We start from the raw sequence: 15,187 nt of genomic DNA, 5'->3' as shown, positions 1-15,187 counted from the left end.
TCTCCTTGCTGTGAGTTCACCCTAGACTACTACTGTAGTTCTCACACATACACTTACTCACGCTAGAAAATTATGTTGCCACAACCTAATTAATGAAAAAGTACTTTTAAGCTTCAAAGTAATAATCTAACAGTCTAATTATATATAGACTTGTCTATATACATGACCATGATACAGTGGTGCACTTATACTTGCTACTGTGTGAAGACTGGGTTGTTGAATAGTTCAATTAACTCCTGAGCTGTTTTTGTTAGTTGCTATAAGCTGATTGCAGGCTGTCTAGGCTTTAATGACAAAGTTCTCAAAGGGGTTCTGTTAAATTGGGTATCTGTAGATATTTGGAGAAAAGCTATTCTACTTTTATTTAGCTGAGTAAATGTTATCCACTAGACAGGATATTCAATGACACTTCTAATACCTCTTTATTAGATATTATGCAGTAGTTCCATCCTACTGTAAGTGTATCATATATGCTGGGGTCGGAGGTTAACCAGGATCTAAAATCTATGTAAGTGGATGAAGGTGAGAGGTATGAGTCGATATTCACTCAGGTCTTTCTTTGTCATGGAAAATACCCAAATATTCTGTTACAGATCTGCGTAATATGCATGTCCTATATAAATAACTGGTCATAAACACAACAAGCAGAGTACACAATAAATAAACCACAGAGGTAGTGATATCAAACTTTGGAGAGAGATAAAGTACCAAGAAATCGGCTCCTAATTGTCCTTTTACAGGCTTTGCTTGAACAATTTCAGGAGCTGATTAGTTAGTGCTTAATCTGACTCCTCTTTATCCCTCACCAAAGTGTGATACATCTACCCCATAGGGAGAGCCCTGCCCATGATAGAACATACAATCTAATTGGAAAGATGCACAGCTCAAACAAGAGGAGCGAGACCAAACGTAATAGCCTGCGAGTAGCAGGCGCTGACGCAATTACATCAATTTAGCGCCTACAGTAGATTTAAAGCAGCAATGATTTAAAAGGCAAAACCAGATTGGCTTTGCCTTTTTAATGATTGTTGCTTTAAATATAGCTTGTAACTCATCATAATTGCTCTGTGCCTGCAAATCGCTGGCTATTACATTTCGGCTACACTGTGGCTCAGAAAAGAGAATGAGTCAGTGAGAGTGCACTACTCTGAATAGCACAGTTGGAAGGGGATGGTATCGGGATCCCTGTGCTTAGGATGTCGGTAGCCAAAGTACTGTCAGCGTCATCCTGACGCTAAGGATCCTGACACCTAGCAGGTAAATATGCTAAACCTAATCCCTAACCTCCCTTACCCTCCTTACCTGCAACCTGACCCAAACAGTCACCCCCCCTGAAGCCTAACCCTAACACCCCCCCTGCAGCCTAACCCTAACACGCCCCCTGCAGCCTAACATTAACACCCCCCTCCCTGCAGCCTAAACCTATCCATCCCTCCCCCGCAGACTAACCATAACCCTTAGGGCTGAAATTGTGGGACACAGGACTGACAATAAAGGCAGCCCCCCCCCCCAAAATAAATAAATAAATAAATAAATATATATATATATATATGTGTAAAAACAAAGATTAATACTGCGCCACGTGTGATATACCAGATATGTTGTATAAAAAGGCAAACTTATATGACTCCCCTATGCTGCTAATGGGGCGTCAGCTGAATCCCTCAATACATACAGGGGTGGTGATTCCCTGAAAAAAATGTAGGAAAAGGGGGGATGAGGGATGTATAGCGACCACGGTGTCTATTGATAAAGTATAAAATTGCCAATTATAATAAAAATGATTTAACATAAAAGTTGTACATAAAAGACACACATAAAAATGGGACAACAATACGTACACAGCTGAACTAAAAGCACTTAAATGAACATATAAAACTACAATAAGAACAAGTAAAAGAGATTTTCCTTATCTTAGATGAGGTAGGTACAGGTTTTCCAACGCGTTTCGTCTCATAAGACTTCTTCAAGTGGAAAATCTCTTTTACTTGTTCTTATTGTAGTTTTATATGTTTATTTAAGTGCCTTTAGTTCAGCTGTGTACGTATTGTTGTCCCATTTTTATGTGTCTCTTTTATGTACAACTTCTATGTTAAATAATTTTTATTATAATTGGCAATTTTATACTTTATCAAAAGACACCGTGGTCGCTATACATCCCTCATCCCCCCTTTTCCTATATATATATATATATATATATATATATACATATACTGTATATATATATACATATATATATACACACACACGCACACACACACACACACACACACACACATAAATCAACACAAATAAATATATATTTAAAGAAAAAATAGGATTTTAATACCTACCGGTAAATCCTTTTCTCCTAGTCCGTAGAGGATGCTGGGGTCCACTTCAGTACCATGGGGTTATACCAAAGCTCCAGTACGGGCGGGAGAGTGCGGATGACTCTGCAGTACCGATTGACCGAACTTGAGGTCCTCATTGGCCAAGGTGTCAAACTTATAAAATTTAGCAAATGTGTTTGACCCTGACCAAGTAGCTAGGCAAAGTTGTAAAGACGCCCAGGATGAGCCCACTTTCCTAGTAGAATGGGCCTTCACGGACTTCGGTACCGGCAAGCCTGCCATAGAATGAGCGTGCTGAATTGTCCCTCTGATCCAGCGCGTAATAGTCTGCTTAGAAGCAGGACACCCAATCTTGTTGGGAGCATACAGGACAAACAGAGCCTCTGTTTTCCGTAATCGAGCTGTTCTTGCGACATAAATATTCAAAGCTCTAACCACATCTAGTGACTGTGACTCAGTGAAAGTGTCAGTAGCTACTGGCACCACAATAGGTTGGTTTATGTGGAAGGACGAAACCACCTTTGGAAGAAATTGTTGACGAGTTCTTAACTCTACCCTATCTTCATGGAAGATCAGTTAAGGGCTCTTGTGAGACAAGGCCCCCAACTCAGACACCCGCCTTGCGGATGCCAAGGCCAAAAGCATCACCACTTTCCAAGTGAGAAACTTCAATTCTATCTCCTGCAGAGGTTCAAACCAATCTGATTGAAGGAACTGCAACACCACATTAAGGTCCCATGGTGCCACTGATGTGGCACAAATGGTGGTTGGATGTGCAGAACCCCTTTCACGAATGTCTGAACTTCTGGAAAGGAGGCCAATTGTTTTTGAAAGAAAACTGATGAGGCCAAAATCTGGACCTTGTTTGACCCGAATCTAAGGCCCGCATCCACACCAGCCTGCAGAAAATGGAGAAAATGTCCCAACTCAAACTCTTCCGTAGACACATATTTTCTCCAAATACGGTGGTAATGTTTAGACGTTACTCCTTTCCTGGCCTGAATAAGAGTGGGGATGACTTCCTTGGGAATACCCTTTCGGGCTAGGATCCGACGCTAAACAGCCATGCCGTCAAACGTAGCCGCGGTAAGTCTTGATACACACACGGCCCCTGCTGTAGTAGGTCCTCTCAAGGAGGAAGAGGCCGAGGATCTTCTATGAGCAACTCCTGAAGATCTGGATACCAAGCCCTCCTTGGCCAGTCTGGGGCAATGAAGATTGCTCAAACTCTTGTTCTTATTATTATTTTGAGAACTTTTGGAATCAGTGGAAGTGGAGGGAAAACATATACCGACCGAAACACCCACTGGGTCACCAGTGCATCCACTGCTATTGCTTGAGGGTCTCTCGACCTGGAACAATATCTCTGAAGCTTCTTGTTTAGATGAGATGCCATCATGTCTACTTGAGGAACTCCCCAAAGACTTGTCACCTCTGCGAAGACTTCTTGGTGGAGGCCCCACTCTCCTGGATGGAGATCGTGTCTGTTGAGGGAGTATGCTTCCCAGTTGTCCACTCCGGGAATGAAAATTGCTGACAGAGCTCTATCATGTCTTTCTGCCCCGAGGAGAATCCTTGTCACCTCTGCCATTGCCACTCTGCTTTTCGTTACGCCTTGTCTGTTTATGTACGCGACTGCTGTTACATTGTCCGACTGGATCTGCACGGGATCTTGAAGAAGATGTACCGCTTGTAGAAGGCCGTTGTAAATGGCTCTCAATTCCAGAACGTTTATGTGAAGGCAGACTTCCTGACTTGACCATTTTCCATGGAAGCTTTCCCCCTGTGTGACAGCTCCCCAGCCTTGGAGACTTGCATCCATGGTTATTAGGACTCAGTCGTGAATCCCAAACCTGCGTTCCTCTAGTAGGTGAGAACTGTGTAGCCACCACAGGAGCGAAATCCTGGCTTTAGGGGACAGGATTATTTTCCGGTGCATGTGTAGGTGGGATCCGGACCACTTGTCCAACAGGTCCCACTGGAATACTCTGGCATGAGATTGGCCAAACTGTATGGCCTCATAGGCCGCTACCATTTTCCCCAACAACCGAATGCATTGATGGATCGACACGCTTGTTGGTTTCAATATTTGTTTGACCATTTTCTGGATTTCCAGAGCCTTTTCCACTGGAAGAAATACTCTCTGTACTTCTGTGTCCAGAATCATCCATAAAAAGGACAATCTTGTCGTCGGTTCCAACTGCGACTTTGGAAAATTCATGATCCAACCGTGTTGTTGGAGTATTGACAGGGAGAGTGCGATGTTGTGCATCAACTGTTCCCTGGATCTCGGTTTTATCAGGAGATCGTCCAGATAAGGAATTATATTGACTCCTTTTTAACGAAAGAGGACCATCATCTCCGCCATCACCTTGGTGAATACCCTCGGTGCCGTGGAGAGTCTGAACAGCAACATCTGAAACTGGTAATGGCAATCCTGTACTGCGAATCTCAGTTAAGCTTGGTGAGGAGGATAAATGGAAACATGCAAGTAAACATCTTTTATGTCTACTGACACCATGAAGTCCCCCTCTTCCAGACTGGAAATCACTACCCTCAGGGATTCCATCTTGAACTTGAACCTTTTCAGGTAGAGATTCAGATTTTTCAGGTTTAAAATCGGTCTGACCGAGCCGTCCGGCTTCGGAACTACGAAGAGGCTTGAATAAAAAACCTTCTCCTTACTGTGCCAAGGGTACCAGGACAATGACCTGGTCTTGACATAATTTTTGAATTGCCATTGTTACTGCCTCTCTTCCTGAAAGAGAAGCTGGCAAGGTCGATTTGAAAAATCGGCATGGGGGGACGTCTTGAAACTCTAGTTTGTACCCATGGGACACTATTTGTAAGACCCATTGGTCCAGGCCAGATTGAATCCTGATTTGGCTGAAAAGTTTCAGACGTGCTCCCACCCGAGCGGAGCCCCAGCATTATGCTGCAGATTTGGCAGACGCAGGGGTGGACTTCTGCTCCTGCGATCCGGGAGACGCTGCGGATTTCTTTCCTTTTCCCCTTCCCCTACCTGCAAAAAAGTGGGGAACCTTTGGCCTTTTTGTATTTGTTGGGCCAAAAGGACTGTATGTGAGAGTGATGAGGTTTTTTCGCCGGTGTAGGAGCATAAGGCAAGAATGTCGACTTACCTGCAGTAGCCGCTGAGACTAACGCATCCAGCCCATCACCAAACAAGGCCTCACCTTAATACGGGAGAGCCTCCATATTTCTTATGGAATCTGCATCAGCATTCCACTGGCGAATCCACAATGCCCTCTGAGCCGATACTGCCATGGTAGCGGTTCTTTTTTTTTTTTAAACACGTTTTTATTCGGGTTAGAATGACAATACAAAATAGCACAGTGATCGATATCATAACAGCTATTACATAGAGGAGTAAAACTGAGTGTGTAACGCAAAATCAGGCGATAGAGGAAGTTATCAACAGCACTGTAGTCTTACTCTAATCAACTGTACAGAGGAATATACCAAAAGTCAAAAGGGTCAGGGTAATAGACCATCTGATACGTTGAGATCCAATGTTATGGAAGTATATTCCTTATGGTAGAAAATGAATAAAGGGTAACTGGTGTACATGAAATCTATGCATAAGTGAACATCAAAACAACCAAATCCTAAAGAGTAGGGGAGGGAGTGGGAAGGGAGGGGGAGAGGTTACACTCATGGGCTAGTTGTGAAAACGGCTGGAGGACAGGTTGTCAATATAAATGGTATGAGCAGACGACTGAGCACATAAGAGGTATAAGGTACATGTAGGAGGCATTACACAGTGGAATTCTGGTATGAGGAACGCCAGTCCATGTTTTCAAAAGTAAACATGATGGCATTTTGAGTTTGAGAGTCCAATGAGACTATGAAGGGGTGCCATTTCGCTTCAAATTTGGCCCTATGTCTGGCAATGTCAGTAGAGGCGGTCCTTTTGTCGAAATACAAGAGTTGGAGTAGTGTAGATGTAAGTTTGTTTAGGGACGGCGATGAGGGAGAAGTCCAATGGATCAGGATCATTTTCTTGGCCAGGGTGATTATGATGGTCAACAATGGGAGAAGGGAGGATAGGTTTGGTGTTTTCGACCAATTTGAAAAATCTGCGAATAAACAGGCTAGGGGGTCTAAGTGAAGTGTAGTGTGTAGAAGTTGATTGATATAATTCATTATCTTGTGCCAGAATTTTTTGATTTTTCTACATTCCCAAAAACAATGAATGAATGTTGCATGAGAGTAAAGCATTTTAAGCAGGAACTGGAGGTGTCTGGCAGGAAGTGATGTCTCTGTGCAGGAGAGATATATGCTCGGTGTAGAGTTTTTATGTGTACCTCTTGTAAATAAGAGGAACTTAGCCTAGTAAGGGCTTTGCCATATTGTGTGTTGAGGATTTGGGGAAGATTAAACTCTGGCAGATCAGACAGCCAGGTCGCATTTAACTTTTTCCAGGTTGTTGTGTCAGATTTCTGGATGACCAAGTTATATAGGTATTTGAGATGATAGGGGTTCTTCTTGAGTAGGCCAAGGAGAGATAACAATGGGTCAGAGGCAAGCGAATATCGAGTGCCTGTGGTTAAGGAGCTAGCATAATGTCGGGACTGGAGGTACATAAAAAAATTATTATTTGGTAATTGGTAAATCTCCTGTAGGTTAGAAAAGGAGAGAAGGGAGCCGCCAGGATCAAACACCTGGGAGGCAAGCGATAGTCCCTTTGCTTCCCAAGTGAGGAATTGTGGGTTATGTAGTGAGGGGATGAACGAAGGATTCCCCCAGAGGGGAACATCGGGGGACGTGGTGGGGTCCCTGGAGAGCATAGTATTAATTGACAGTCAGGCTTTGTAGGTCCAGGCAAAAAGAGGATGATGTAGTATGTGTGGGGGGATGACACGTTTGTTAGAGTGTAAAAGGGCACTTGGGGAGTAGGGGGTAAAGAGATATAAATCCAGAGACGACTGTGTATAGGTGGAAGTGGAAAGAAGCCAATCAGAGATGTATCTGAAGTGAATGGCCAGGGTATAAATACGAAGATTGGGAAGGGATAGTCCACCCTGGGATCTATGAGTCTGAAGTTTGGATAAAGCTATACGAGGTTTTTTGGCTTGCCATAAGAAAGTTGAGGTGAGACAGTCGAATTTCTGAAGATCGTGTTTGTTTAAACCCATGGGTAGCATTTGGAGTAAGTACAACATTTTTGGAAAAATTATATTCTTAACAGCTGCTATACGACCAAGCAGAGACAAGGGTAATTTAAGCCAAGAGTCATATAAAGAGGAAATCCTGGTAAGGGCGGGAGTGAAATTAAGGGAATATAAGGCCGAAATGTCAGAGGGGATGTGGACACCGAGGTATTTTATAGAATTCGTGCTGGGTGGAAGAGCAGGAAAAGAGGGAGAGGATTGCGGAGAAAAACTGTGTCTGGATATGGTTAAAATTTCTAATTTGGAAGGGTTAATTTTAAAACCAGAGACATTGCCGAATTGGTTGATGAGGTGGAATATATGCGGTAGGGAAGTGTGGGGGTTAGAAAGGAAGAGCAACATGTCGTCTGCGTAGAGAGCCAATTTCAGTGTCATATCACCAATGGGGATACCAGTAATGTCGGGAGAGAGTCTTATGTGTATGGCTAAAGGCTCAATGGCTAGGGCGAAAAGTAAAGGGGAGAGGGGACAGCCCTGTCTGGTGCCACGATATAGTTGAAAGGGAGCTGACAATAACTTATTACAACAGACTTGTGAGGTGGGAGAGGAATAGAGAGTCTGAAGGAAGGAAATGAAAATGGGGGGGTAGCCAAAGCGATGAAGGGTTGAGAAAAGATGAGTCCAGGTGATTAGGTCAAAGGCCTTTTCTGCGTCCAAGGCCAAAACAATTTTAGAGTTGGAGTCCGCAATCATTGCAGAGCTATCACATATGACTGCCGGCAGACACCCGTTCTATAACCTCCTGTGACTTTGAAGTAAGTGCTTTCAGCATTATGGACATTTATATTTAGGAGCTGACTATCCCTGCTTAAGTGATTTGCAGATTCCTACCTTGGAAGGACTACATGCTTCTTGGCTGGTATTAACCAGAATATTTGTTGGGCTAATTCCCTGCATGATAGGTGACTATGCTATAGTACCTACTCCCACATGCTTAAACCCATCTATACTTACCTGAGGATTACAAGTACTCACCAAGTGAATAAATCGCGACTTAGCGTATCACTGGCTTTATATGTTCATTGTTGTATGTGATTGTTTTATTTGTATTTAGTATACCGGTATTAGGATCACCTAAGTATTTTATATTTATTCGATATCAGTGAGGATCTCTCTACTAGGGTCCACTGTATAAATTTTTTTTATCCTGTGCCAGATCAAATAAATATTATTTTTATTTTGAAATTACATTGGTGTTAGAGTGATTTTAATTTCCACGAGTAGATACTGCCATTTACCATTTATTACACACCTGATAACGTTAGCTCTGGGAGACATCCTATTTCTCTTTGCACTTTTGTGAGGATAGTGGAAATCCTCATCCCTACTCCATAGCAGCTTAAGTTGATCAGGTGAGGCATAACAGCGCAGTCCTCCACTCCTTGTTTTGACACGCTGCTGGGCAGGTGTTGATTTTTTGGGCGCCGGAGACACCGGCAGGGTAGTGATGCCGGGTGCCATATTTGATTCAGCCTGGTGCTTCACCTGGCGAGGAGCCGGCGTTTGCGGGATCTGCTTAGCCTGCTGAGCGGAGGACAGATACTTGTCCATGCGTGCTGCGGGGAGCCGCGGGAGGTTAGCGGGCTATTGCAGCGGTCTGGGAGGCTGAAATCGAGCCTTTAAAAGGGATTCTGGGCAGGTTGGTGTGGAGCTCCAGTGCCGCGCTGCTTCACACCATAACGCCGGAACCGGAAGTCCATGGTAGCGGTTCTTGATCCCAAGAAACCAATATGTTTCATGGTTTCTAGTATGTACGCAGCAGCGTCTTTGATATGACCTAACGTTAGGAGTATCTCGTCTCCATCTATTGTGTCAATGTCTAATGACAAGTTTTCTGACCATTTTTCAATAGCCCTACTCACCCACTCAGAGACAATGGTAGGCCTGAGTAGTGTCCCATTGGTCACATCAATAGATCACCTCACTCACTTGCGGTCTGTCGGCTCCTTAAGTGAAGCCATTCCAGGCGCAGGGAGAAACACCTTTTCTCCTTTATGACAGGGCCCTGTCTAAAATGCGGGGTGTCTCCCACCTTTTTTGGAAAAAAGGTAAGCTGCCTGAATTCCTTTTGGGAATCTGAAATTTCTTTTCAGGTTAAATCAGACTCCCTCCAAGAGACTGTTCAAACTCCTGAGGTGGAGGGAAAATGACATTACTTCTTTACTAAAGTAAACCCTCTCCTTGTGGTAAAAGAGGGGGCTTCGTAACTTCTAACACCTCCTTTATAGCTAAAACATGTTTTGAATGCTTTTTGCTAACTTAGGACCTATTCCCCTGGAATCACTAGTGTCGACACAGGAATCAGAGTCTGTGTCAGTATCAGTTTGTACTACTTGTTTGTATGTGACCCAGAGGGGTCCCTGTGGATGAAAGGCAGAACTGTTAAAAATCACATCTTCAACAGATTATTCAGTTTTCTGTATGAGATTCAGTCAAACCTCTTACTGATAAGATTCACACTATCATGTAACCTTTCACCCAGTCAGGCTCTTGGTGTCATATTACACCTCTGTGTCTCTAACATGGCTCCCACACAGGAAGAGCTCCCTGCCACAGACATGTCACACACGTGCACAACCACACCACAGACACTGCGAAACTTATAGGGGACAGACCCACAGTAAAATCTGTCAGAGGGACACAGATAGGATTTGCCAGTTCACAACCCAGCGCCAGTAAGACAATGTCTGTGAACACAAAATGCCCACTGATATGCAGCGCTTTTATAATGTTAATCACACAATTATATAGCACCAAATTCACTGTGGCCCACCCCTGTTTTGCACCCTGATACTTGTTCAGTAGTGGAGGAGGACCAGCATTGTCTCTACAGCCTGAGGAGAGAGAGAAAATGGCGCTAAGCAGTGTGCTGGCTGACTGAGGAGGAAGCTCCACTCTTTAATGGTGTGTTTCTCCTCAGCTTTTATGAGGTAATTTTGTATACTGGCGGGAGTAGGACTGTGCCTCAGCAACTTATGCCCCTTATTTATACCAGTTTCCATAGGTTTCATGCAGCCCAGGGCACCCCCCCCCCCTGCACCCTGCACCCTGCAGTGCCTGTGTATGTGTGGGCAACATGGCGCGCTGTGCTCCCTCCAGCAGCGCGGTACCTTTAGCCGTCACTTTCTTGATTGAAGATCTGTCTTCTAACACTCACCTGTCTTCTGACTTCTGGGGGGGGGGGTGACGGCGTGCTGTGGGAGTGAGCATCTAGGCACGGCTAGCATTCAGTTCCCTTCAGGAGCTAATGGTGTCCTGTCAGCCAGAAGCAGAGCCATGAAACTCTTTAGGAAGTTGGTTCATACTTCTGCCCCCTCAGTCCCACGAAGCAGGGAGACTGTTGCCAGCAGTTCTCCCTGAAAATAAAAAACCTAACATAAGTCTTTTCAGAAAAACTCAGTAGAGCTCCTCTGGAGTGCATCCAGTCTGCCTGGGCACATTTCTAAACTGAGGTCTGGAGGAGGGACATAGATGGAGGAGCCAGTTCACACCCTTGAAAAGTCTTAAAGGGCCCATGGCTCCTGCGGAACTGTCTATACCCCATGGTACTGAAGTGGACCCCAGCATCCTCTAGGACGTATGAGAAATAAAATAAAATTCCTACGCACATACAGAGCAACACCATATTATGCCCCTTGCACCATATCAAGTCCCCACAGTAATGCCCTTAACACCATATTATGCCCCCACAGTTATGCCCCTGTCACCATATTATGCCCCACACAGTAATGCCACTGACAACATAATGTATTATGCCCCTACATTAGTGCCCTTGTCACCATAATATGCCCACATAATAATTATGCCAGTACCTTCTCATTGTCATGGGTTCTGCTTGTTGTCAGGGATTCTGCTCTTTGTCAGGGGTTCTGCTCATTGTCAGGGGTTCTGCTCATTGTCATGGGTTCTGCTAATGGTCAGGGGTTCTGCTCATTGTCAAACTGTTCGTGCCTGCCTGCTTCAAGTATCTTTAATATCTGTCTCCTCTGAGGCAGCAGCCATTTTGAGAGAGAAATTTTCAATAGAGTGTGGACGGCGGCGGTGGTCTCTATTTTAGAAAGGACGGCCCCGGGACAGCTGTGCACTCAGTACCCCCCTGATGGCGGCCCCGTAACCCTCTCCAGTGGTTCCTAAACCCCCCTCCTGGCAGCCTAAACCTAACAACCACCAACTCTCATTGGCTAGTTCACAGGAGTCTGGAGGCAGGCTTAGGAGAAGGAAGTAAGCCTAATGCCAAGTCCTGGGTTGTGCATTAAGGGACATGCCAAAACATATATTATATACATCTCCACATATATGTGTACATGTGCTTAGCGCCCCCGCCCCCCCCATCCCCCTCCTTCCTGCACAAGGTAGTCGACACTGCAGCCCAGGTGCTATAGCAGCCGCTGGTTGGGAGTCACAAAAGTTTCATACTCTGCCCTGTCATTCTTTGATATATTCTGTTGCTGAACTTAAAACAACTAAGTATAACTCTATACGCAGCTTTTTCTCCATGTATTTATTTATTGCTGAGCAAGACGTACATCAACAACAATATGAACAACATTAACAAAAAAGGACATTCCCCAAAGGAATACTTAGTATAGCAAATAACAAGAAAAATGTACAAGCTAGACACTAGAAATGTACCATGACTGCCCGGCTCTAATTGCATTGTCAGTATATAAAAGCAACAGTGTTTCATTAGTCCTAAGTCTTGTACTATACATATTTCTAATACAAATTATTTTGCAGCCCTTTGTGGGTTATAGGACAAATGGAAATGAAAACATAAATTCACAAAATATATCTGAAAGTGCCTTTTCATGTACAGAATAATAAGCGCAGGGAACAGCCTGTAGGCAAAGTTGTTGAGGCAAAAAGTAGTGGTGTCATTGAAGAAACAATTAGAATCCTTCCTTGGGGAAATGAAGTAAGGAAAGGATGTGTCTTGATAGACCAAATGACCTTTACTTACTCTCTGAAAAAGCTCTCGTGTTCTTTATTATTCTGTGGAATAATATTTTTGCAGATTGTCCTCAAGCAATATAGAGTTGTATCTGAATTTATTCTCATCACTCTCTTCCTACCAAAGCTGATTACATAATTTAATGCTTGAAACACAAATCTCCTGTTCTAAACACTCCATTTACAGGTATAGTAAAGTAACATTATTATTATCTTTTTGTGTTTTGTGTTCTTCTTTGACAAATAATTTGAGAACTAATGCAGCTCACCCGATAAAAATACAGTATAACAGTAAAGCATTTTGTTTTGGCACTTTGAATCTTACATTCCTGTGATTGGTATTAACATCTTCATATCTCAAGGTGTTACAGTTTGTATTTATGTAATTTGTCAGTTTATCCGTGTGAATGTTGTTGACATCGTTGTAAAACATTCAGTGTTGTAAAACATTCAGTGTTGTAAAACATTCAGCGGAGCAGACTATAGTTTTTTAACCTGCAGGATTCATCCTCACCTCGGATAAACTTACATGGATGGATGAGAAAAGTAAAAAGTTTAACAATCAAAGATTTACCCATCAGACCCTGTATGTCCCTATGCCAAGGCTTACCAAGTTTCAGTGCTGTGTGTTAGTGATGTCATTATAATTTTTGTACATTTGTCACCATTTATACAGGTACAGTACCAGCAGAGGTAAGCATGACAAGCTAACGGAGGTTGCTGTGGCTGATGTAACAAAATTTGAACTCCTTCTGAGGTGATGAATTGACTGGGGATCGGTATGGGATCCCAACAGGCGGAATCCTGGCAGCGAGTGCAGCGTGTCCCCTTGTGGGCTCTCTGCGCTCGCTATGCATCGGGCCCGGTGATGACCTTTGGTTTGCCAAACTATTATATTCCCCCCTCGGGTGGTGGCATGGACCACCACCCAAGGGTGAATTATGGGCTTGTGTCGGTATTCTGACTGCCGGCATTTCGCCGGGTGTTGGGATTTCAGCGTCAGTATCCTGACTGCTGGGATCCAGACAGTCGGAATGTTAACCGCATACCCTTGACTGTACCATGATTAAAGCATCCCATTGTAGTCTACTCGATTATAATGTGTATTATTACATAGTATTATACAGTATGTTTTATTTATATGGCACCACAAGAGTTCAGTTGTACTGCACAAAGGTAATAAATCATACAACAAATTTATATTAGACAAACAAGTTTGTAAACCTACAAAAATGAAAACCAGATAATAGTGCTTCACATAAACACTTATTCCTCTGTATATGTCCAAAAGGTTAGACTGCAGCACAGTCCAAAATTCAATTTAGGGAGCCACACCAACTGCTAGTGATTCCCAGATGGTGATGTTTGGCAGCGTTTGGGGTGGCAGCTGGTGTGGCTCCCCTATTTATATCTTGGACTGTGCTGCAGCCCCACCTCTGGAGTCACCAATAGTAAGAAAGCAGAAAAGGCAGAAAAACGTGTGAAGGCAGTAAGAAAGCAGAAAAAAGTTAGAAGGCAGAAAAAAAACCACGCATTGGGGGGAACCCAATTGTTATTTGCGCCGGCAGCCACTAGATCGCGCCCGACAGAGGAATTCAACTGTTGCTTCATTTGGGCGTGAACAGCCGCCAGTGTTGACATTTCCGCTCACAATCCGCCTAGTGCCGGTGAGCAGAAATGAGCGGAAAATGACGCATTTGGGCTCCCAAATGGCACTTTTCTATTGCACCCAGAACTATGGTTGGGTTTAGCCATTTTGCGCAGCTAAACCTGGCCTTTCTGGGCATGACCTGCAGGTAAAAAAATTGCACCCATGAGGAGCACAAAAAACGTAATATGTGGTATATTACATAGCCACCCAACACTTGTGACACCTCTCTCAACTACTTAGACATACCCTGCCAAGCCCGGGAGTGTTACAAATATATTTGCATTACTGTGTGGTGTAATTTGAATTTTTTTGGGGGAGATGGAACAAATTACTGCCTTGCCCCGGGTGCCTATAATCCTAGTTTCGTCCCTGCTGATAGGAATACACTGTTCTTCCAGTTTTTTGAACATATGTGAAACTACAGTAGCACAGATTTTATTGTGGGTTCCAGGTAATCTTGATAAACACTGGGGGACACTCATCTATTCCTATAGTATACCTACAGTACCTCTGTGTTTTCCATGTTTTCACTTGAAAGAAACTTGTGAATTTAATGACATACTCTATGTGTTGTCTTAATGCTGCTGCTGCGACAGTAGTTTATTATATTTATAAAATAAGTATACAGTAGTATATCAAAATGGTGTAATAAAGATACAAGGAATGTTATCTTGTTTTGGTAAATGATAATAATTAGAGATGTGCGCGGATTTTGTGTTTTGGTTTTGCTTCTAATTCATGATTATGCTTTGGTTTTGGCAAAACCACCGTCAAATGTTTTGGTTTGGATTCGGATTTTGATTTGATTTAAAATTGATTTAAAAAAAAAAATGATAATCACTGATAAAAATCGATCCCGAAATCCCGAATTCCGAACCCTCAGGAAGTTTCGACTTGCAACTTTGTTATGGATTGGATCTCCGCGGGGGATCCAGACAGGGTTTTGGTTCAGTTCGAATCCACACATTTCAGATGGATTTGGAATTCTGGAGAGCCGAACCACACATTTCTTATAATATTTTTTGCTTCTCTGAGGTCTATGTAAGAGGTAAAAAAGGAAA

This window comes from Pseudophryne corroboree, chromosome 2 (genome assembly GCF_028390025.1).
Source record: "Pseudophryne corroboree isolate aPseCor3 chromosome 2, aPseCor3.hap2, whole genome shotgun sequence".
Lineage (NCBI taxonomy): Eukaryota > Metazoa > Chordata > Amphibia > Anura > Myobatrachidae > Pseudophryne > Pseudophryne corroboree.
The sequence above is the reverse complement of the archived record's forward strand: the minus strand, read 5'-3'. Positions refer to the sequence as shown.